At 44.3% G+C, this 8,296-nt stretch overlaps 1 protein-coding gene across 2 annotated transcripts in view; it reads left to right on the top strand.

Annotated features, from left to right (window-relative positions):
• Positions 1-4,862: 4,862 nt before the first annotated feature.
• The window catches only part of LOC126336700 (glutathione S-transferase-like), a 286,668-nt gene continuing 283,234 nt past the window's right edge, over positions 4,863-8,296 (top strand). For both annotated transcript variants that reach the window (XM_050000656.1, XM_050000655.1), the window contains exon 1: positions 4,863-4,949. The gene's annotated coding sequence lies outside the window, so the exon portion shown is untranslated. The remainder of the gene's footprint in view (positions 4,950-8,296) is intronic.

Below are 8,296 nucleotides of genomic sequence, written 5' to 3'. Positions count from 1 at the left end.
TAGCTCCATGACGTAGCAAAATCGGCGCAAAAATTGGCGCCAAGAATCTCCATTGGTGGAATGGTAGTGCTTCGGCAATAGAGTGGAATTTTCCACCGGTTTTCGAGTTGCTGCTTGGAATGTTTAACTACGGCAACTGTCGTGGGTGCGAGAATGTTCTGTGTTCGGTTTGTACGGGTGCTCTTGAGAGAGTCAGCTCTCGCCTTTCGGTCAGAGTAGGTTACAAGACTGAGCTCTCGCTGCTCTGGACAGCATGCCTTCCGTTGGCTGTCTAATATACTTTTATTTAATTGTAACTGTTTGACGAAGTTTGCTGAAGTTTAGACTTCAACGTAGCTTTCCGAGTACAGTTGCCAATTGAGCCTTCTGCGTACAAGAGGCCTATGTTGTCTGTCTTGAGCAGTTTTGGCTAAAGTTGACTGTATCGGTGTTACTGTGTGACTTCGCTTGTTAAAATCAATCACTGTACCATCAGTGGTTGTGTAGCGAGCCTTCTTTGTCTCCCTCAGAGGCGCATTTGTATTGCTAGGAAGTCTTTACTCTGGAACAACCAGACCAGGATAATTTGTTTCGGGCTATACTCGCGACATTATCATCACCACGACGGGACGTCGAAGCAACGAGCCATCGCTTTCGGTACGCCAGATCGGGTCTGTGCAGTTAGGAAGACAGCTTGGTAATGTACATCCGCAGCACTGGCAAAGCTAGGTGATAATCAGAGCTCAGCAGTGCGGGCCTGTTCGTCTCTTCTAACTTTGTTCTGTCTTGGGTGTTCATTGTCTGAGTTCTCACTAGTGTAGCAGCAATTAATGTTGGGTTGGCTGTGTGTCTCTCTTAAGATTTGAGTTGCAAGGAATTCGCTCCACATACCACTTCGTCATAAATATCACAATCTAGTTTAGGGACAACTTCACCTTCACAGCATTTATTTGAGTATCCAATTTGAGCCAATTTGATGTATTGTAAATGTTTCATGTGTTTTGTTTATTATTGATAGCGTGGAATGTCAGATCCCTTAATCGGGCAGGTAGGTTAGAAAATTTAAAAAGGGAAATGGATAGGTTAAAGTTAGATATAGTGGGAATTAGTGAAGTTCGGTGGCAGGAGGAACAAGACTTCTGGTCAGGTGACTACAGGGTTATAAACACAAAATCAAATAGGGGTAATGCAGGAGTAGGTTTAATAATGAATAGGAAAATAGGAATGCGGGTAAGCTACTACAAACAGCATAGTGAACGCATTATTGTGGCCAAGATAGATACGAAGCCCACACCTACTACAGTAGTACAAGTTTATATGCCAACTAGCTCTGCAGATGATGAAGAAATTGAAGAAATGTACGATGAAATAAAAGAAATTGTTCAGATAGTGAAGGGAGACGAAAATTTAATAGTAATGGGTGACTGGAATTCGGCAGTAGGAAAAGGGAGAGAAGGAAACATAGTAGGTGAATATGGATTGGGGCTAAGAAATGAAAGAGGAAGCCGCCTAGTAGAATTTTGCACAGAGCACAACTTAATCATAGCTAACACTTGGTTTAAGAATCATGAAAGAAGGTTGTATACGTGGAAGAACCCTGGAGATACTAAAAGGTATCAAATAGATTATATAATGGTAAGACAGAGATTTAGGAACCAGGTTTTAAATTGTAAGACATTTCCAGGGGCAGATGTGGACTCTGACCACAATCTATTGGTTATGACCTGTAGATTAAAACTGAAGAAACTGCAAAAATGTGGGAAATTAAGGAGATGGGACCTGGATAAACTGAAAGAACCAGAAGTTGTACAGAGTTTCAGGGAGAGCATAAAGGGACAATTGACAGGAATAGGGGAAAGAAATACCGTAGAAGAAGAATGGGTAGCTCTGAGGGATGAAGTAGTGAAGGCAGCAGAGGATAAAGTAGGTAAAGAGACGAGGGCTGCTAGAAATCCTTGGGTAACAGAAGAAATATTAAATTTAATTGATGAAAGGAGAAAATATAAAAATGCAGTAAATGAAGCAGGCAAAAAGGAATACAGACGTCTCAAAAATGAGATCGACAGGAAGTGCAAAATGGCTAAGCAGGGATGGCTAGAGGACAAATGTAAGGATGTAGAAGCTTATCTCACTAGGGGTAAGATAGATACTGCCTACAGGAAAATTAAAGAGACCTTTGGAGAGAAGAGAACCACGTGTATGAATATCAAGAGCTCAGATGGCAACCCAGTTCTAAGCAAAGAAGGAAAGGCAGAAAGGTGGAAGGAGTATATAGAAGGTTTATACAAGGGTGATGTACTTGAGGACAATATTATGGAAATAGAAGAGGATGTAGATGAAGACAAAATGGGAGATACGATACTGCGTGAAGAGTTTGACAGAGCACTGAAAGACCTGAGTCGAAACAAGGCCCCCGGAGTAGACAACATTCCATTAGAACTACTGACGGCCTTGGGAGAGCCAGTCATGACAAAACTCTACCAGCTGGTGAGCAAGATGTATGAGACAGGCGAAATACCCTCAGACTTCAAGAAGAATATAATAATTCCAATCCCAAAGAAAGCAGGTGCTGACAGATGTGAAAATTACCGAACTATCAGTTTAATAAGTCACAGCTGCAAAATACTAACGCGAATTCTTTACAGACGAATGGAAAAACTGGTAGATGCGGACCTCGGGGAGGATCAGTTTGGATTCCGTCGAAATGTTAGAAGAAAGATTAAGAAAAGGCAAACCTACGTTTCTAGCATTTGTAGACTTAGAGAAAGCTTTTGACAATGTTGACTGGAATACTCTTTTTCAAATTCTAAAGGTGGCAGGGGTAAAATACAGGGAGCGAAAGGCTATTTACAATTTGTACAGAAACCAGATGGCAGTCATAAAAGTCGAGGGGCATGAAAGGGAAGCAGTGGTTGGGAAAGGAGTGAGACAGGGTTGTAGCCTCTCCCCGATGTTATTCAATCTGTATATTGAGCAAGCAGTAAAGGAAACAAAAGAAAAATTTGGAGTAGGTATTAAAATTCATGGAGACGAAGTAAAAACTTTGAGGTTCGCCGATGACATTGTAATTCTGTCAGAGACGGCAAAGGACTTGGAAGAGCAGATGAACGGAATGGACAGTGTCTTGAAAGGAGGATATAAGATGAACATCAACAAAAGCAAAACGAGGATAATGGAATGTAGTCAAATTAAATCGGGTGATGCTGAGGGAATTAGATTAGGAAATGAGACACTTCAAGTAGTAAAGGAGTTTTGCTATTTAGGAAGTAAAATAACTGATGATGGTCGAAGTAGAGAGGATATAAAATGTAGACTGGCAATGGCAAGGAAAGCGTTTCTGAAGAAGAGAAATTTGTTAACATCGAATATAGATTTACGTATCAGGAAGTCGTTTCTGAAAGTATTTGTTTGGAGTGTAGCCATGTATGGAAGTGAAACATGGACGATAACTAGTTTGGACGAGAAGAGAATAGAAGCTTTCGAAATGTGGTGCTACAGAAGAATACTGAAGATAAGGTGGATAAATCACGTAACTAATGAGGAGGTATTGAATAGGATTGGGGAGAAGAGAAGTTTGTGGCACAACTTGACAAGAAGAAGGGATCGGTTGGTAGGACATGTTTTGAGGCATCAAGGGATCACAAATTTAGCGTTGGAGGGCAGCGTGGAGGGTAAAAATCGTAGAGGGAGACCGAGAGATGAGTACACTAAGCAGATTCAGAAGGATGTAGGTTGCAGTAGGTACTGGGAGATGAAGCAGCTTGCACAGGATAGAGTAGCATGGAGAGCTGCATCAAACCGGTCTTAGGACTGAAGACAACAACAACAACAACAACAACACTACTAGCCCCGGCACCTCGCAAACGAACAGCTGCAGCTGCTGTGTAAAGCCATTGCTTGATCTTTGATTCTGATTTCCTCATGCAATTTACCGAAATGTTGTTTTCATGTTACATCTTTGCTGTTTTCTTGTATGTCATAACTAACGTTTTTTTACGTTACAAAATGTATCTCTGTTTAAAGCAGATAAATATGTAACTTCATCCTATTATTATTAGTGCTTACGTTATGCCTGCATCTGCTGAATCACAATTTCATGTGTCTATTTTTGAATGTACAGTAGCCTAGTTGTTTCTGCGGCTACTAGATGGCACTCGTAGCAACACCATGTTTACTTGCCTACACTTTCTAACGTGGACACCTCAGTCTAGTTGCAACCCTTGTTCATTAAAGTACGAGCAGCCCTTAGCAGCTCGCCATCTTACTTACAACTATTCATGACGACGCCTTTCCGGCTTAGATCTTTTTTAATATGTGACTTGTAAGTACTGCATCTTTTTTTTCAGTCAGTACAAACTTTAATTTTATTAATGTATTATATACTTAATATGTTTTAGTACAGTTAGTCTAATTCTGAAGACGACGCTCATAGTAGCGTCGAAACCTGGCCAATTTTGACTTAATATTTGTGACCGAGGGCTTATTTGTTCTATAATAACATTTTTTAACTGTTTTATCCGAGTTGACGGTAGATCACAGTTTCCTAAAATCAGACTCTTGCTCGGAGATTAAAAGTAGATTTTCGCCTTGGATTTAGAATTCTTGCACACACTTGGTCTGGCGATTTCTCTGACGTCAGAGCGCCGTCTGTCGCGAGCCGGTGAGTGCATTTCGTGCGGCCACAAACGGCGAGTCGGAGAGCACGCTTCGCTAGCCGCGCCGAGGCGCCGTGCGGAAGCGGCAGCAGCAGCCTTAATGACGGCCGTAAAAGCGGAGCGCGCCTAATGCCAGCGGGAATCGATAGGTGTCTCCCGCGTCGGCGGCCGCTGCCGCGACAGCCGGCAGCGCAGGGTGGCCCGCCGGCGCCGGCACGGGCAGAAGCAGAAGAGCGCCGGCAGCTGACGCCAGTGGCAGCACCAGCGCGTCCACCTGCCGCTTCTGCCCGCCGCCACAGACCGCCGTTGCGCCAGGTGAGGCCGGCGTGTGCTCCTCTGCCTGCTAGACGCACCTAACCCCTAGGGCGAGCGACTCTGCCGTATATCCCGGGACCTCCCGTGCAACAGCAATTTTTCTTTAGCCTCCCGCCTCCTTTAAGGCCTGGCCAGACAGAATGCGGCCTGGCCGTCCGGCCTGTGGCCTTGAACCGCAGCCGGCAGGCCGCACTGTCGAATCGCTCGTTACTGTAAGGCGGCGACCACACAGAGTGCGGCTCTGACGCACAGGCACGAGGCCTGCCGCTCCGGCCGCCGCCGGGTTGTCACAGATTACAGATTCGCCGCAAGCCGGAACGGCTGCTTGCCTCTGTTGGCGCACTCAACTGCTCTGCTGTCACACTGGAAGCAGCGGCGTGAGGCGGTTTTTGTCTTGCAGCTCGTAGTGCGTGCATCATGGACACAGAAAGACTTACAGAGGAGGTGAGGGAATACAACTTTTTGTATGATACACGCGATCCTGATTTGGAGGTAGAATACTTTTGCCCCCGATATACTCTTAATAGAAAGCTGAATTCTCAAAATAATGTTGTCACTGTGACTCCATAACTTCCAATATCAACTACTGTAAACTTGTAGTATGGGTCAACGATCGCCATAAGTAGCGAAAAGAATTGTTTATAACAGAAGAACTGGGCATTTTAACCTGACATGCTTTCCATCTATGCTTCCAACGCAGTTCGGAAACTCCCAAAGTTGTAGAAATCCTGCTTCAGATTTCTTCCACATTTCTGTTATAGGAGTAGGTAAATACTTGGGCTGTAGAACAGTCCATATTGCCTGGCAAACTCCTTTCACAATTTCTGAGACTGTTGAACGTCCTAAGCGGAAAGAAAAAGCTATGGTCTGGTGACTGTCGCCTGTAGCCAAGTATCTGGAAAAGATTAAAAACGTATGCCGATAGAACGAATAGATAAGTTAACGACCAAATATATGTTGGTTTAAATTCAATGACAATGTTATGAATAGAATGAAACAAAACAATCTATTTAGTAGAAAGTTCTCTCTAGCGGGACATACGGAACTAGATGTTACTATCGTTTGCTGTATTCGTGAACACTGCAGATAAATTTACGGTGTGGGACAACACTTTCTTCCGTCGAGCCTTTCATGTGATACAACAAAACTGAAATTGAATAATTTATATGACTTCTGTATGAAGTACAGAGAGGCCCCAAATGGTAAAACTCACCTCAAACAAATGGCTAGTCTGTGCCTTGTATCAATTAGCTTTCTCCAGTTCGTTATGCACTTGTCGGTGCTACCTTTTTATCAGGCGATGCAGTTCTTCGAAACATTCTCGCGACATACGAAAATATTTGAAGAACCTATCTTCGTCAGACTCCAGTTCAGTACGCAGACGATGGTATTCTCCTAAGCTTTCTGTCCTGGTATTAATGTCCTACAGCCAACATCTCCTCTTCTAGGTGCCATTTCGTATCGCTAGTGCGAGGAGGAGTCCTTCCTCGTCCGAGCTACTCATTTCTGCACTTTAAAAAAAAAAAAACTCGCACAAAGATAACATGTTCCACGTGAAGCTTCCAAATCTCCAAATCGTCTTACGCCAAGACAATCGCGCTACGCGTGCAAGCTTAATAATGGGGTTCGGCCCCTTCCACAGTGTAATAGCTGACGCATCAAGAGTCTGGCGTCCCTGGCCACAGAAGGGCCCGGCCACCAGCTGCGCCGTCCGTCGCAGCGGCAGGCCGCTTACTGTCTGCCCAGGCCTTTACTGAGCGCCCCCTTCCTTCCGTGTATTCCGTCAGTGATCACCGTTACCAATACTAATCCCGCAAAGTATTATCGATAGTTCAAAATCCTGACCGAGAAATCTCGAAATATTTTCCTTTCATAATCGATCCAACTGTCGACATACAGTCTCTGTTTTTACTGTTCGTGCTTCTACGGAAGTAAGACGGTTTGGCTCAAGGCAATTCGCGGAGCGGAGAAAGAATGACATAGCCTACGCGTCCAGAGGGCTCATGAGACGGGGAATGTTCACTTGTTTCCCGGTCAGTACTGACAACCAATGGATGCACTCGCCTCGTACCGATCAGCAGCTGTGGAGCAAATAAGGCACGGAAGTAACAAGGACACGCGAAAATGGAGTATAGAGACACTCAGGCTGAAACACACTCGTTTCATTATCTACATCTACATGATTACTCTGCAATTCACATTTAAGTGCTTGGCAGAGGCTTCATCGAACCACGCTCATACTATCTCTCTACCATTCCACTCCCTAACAGCGCGCCGGAAAAGCGAACACCTAAACCTTTCTGTTCGAGCTCTGATTTCTCTTATTTTATTTTGATGATCATTCCTACCTATGTAGGGTGGGCTCAACAAAATATTTTCGCATTCGGAAGAGAAAGTTGGTGACTGAAATTTCGTAAATAGATCTCGCCGCGACGAAAAACGTCTTTGCTTTAATGACTTCCATCACAACTAGCGTATCATATCTGCCACATTCTCTCCCCTATTACGTGATAATACAAAACGAGCTGCCCTTTTTTGCACCCTTTCGATGTCCTCCGTCAATCCCACCTGGTAAGGATCCCACACCGCGCAGAAATATTCTAACAGAGGACGAACGAGTGTAGTGTAAGTGTCCTGGCAATGAAACGCAACCTTTGGCTCGCCTTCCCCACAATATTATCTACGTGGTCTTTCCAACTGAAGTTGTACGTAATTTTAACACCCAGGTACTTAGTTGAATTGTAATCGAGTAATCGAGTAATCGAGTTCCAACGGATTTCTTTTGGAACTCATGTGGATCACCTCACACTTTTCGTTATTTAGGGTCAACTGCCACCTGCCACACCATACAGCAATCGTTTCTAAATCGCTTTGCAACTGATACTGGTCTTCGGATGACCTTACTAGACGGTAAATTACAGCATCAATTACCTAAGAGAGCTCTCAGATTGTCACTTAGGTCATTTATATAGATCAGCAGCCACCCTGCAGGAACAGCAGAGGTCCCAGGACGCCTCCCTGGGGAACACCTGACGTCACTTCAATTTTACTCGATGATTTGCCGTCTATTACTGCGAACTGCGACCTTCCTGACAGGAAATCACGAATCCAGTCGCACAACTGAGACGATACCCCATAGGCCCGCAGCTTGATTAGAAGTCGCTTGTGAGTCTACTTCACACTTGGCTCACCCAAGCCTACTGTGGGCAATGTAAGCGTGACTTCAGCATCGTTTAAGGGATAATGCCGACTACAGCCAACATTCTTGTCTGGATGTTTATAATTGCACGAAAAAGAAGTGAAGGCGTACTCAAATTTACTCAGATATTTTGGTAACAGCAGTAAGG

The sequence above is a fragment of the Schistocerca gregaria genome, chromosome 2 (assembly GCF_023897955.1).
Source record: "Schistocerca gregaria isolate iqSchGreg1 chromosome 2, iqSchGreg1.2, whole genome shotgun sequence".
NCBI lineage: Eukaryota > Metazoa > Arthropoda > Insecta > Orthoptera > Acrididae > Schistocerca > Schistocerca gregaria.
Note: the sequence above shows the minus strand (reverse complement) of the source record. Positions and strands in the feature narration are given on the sequence as shown.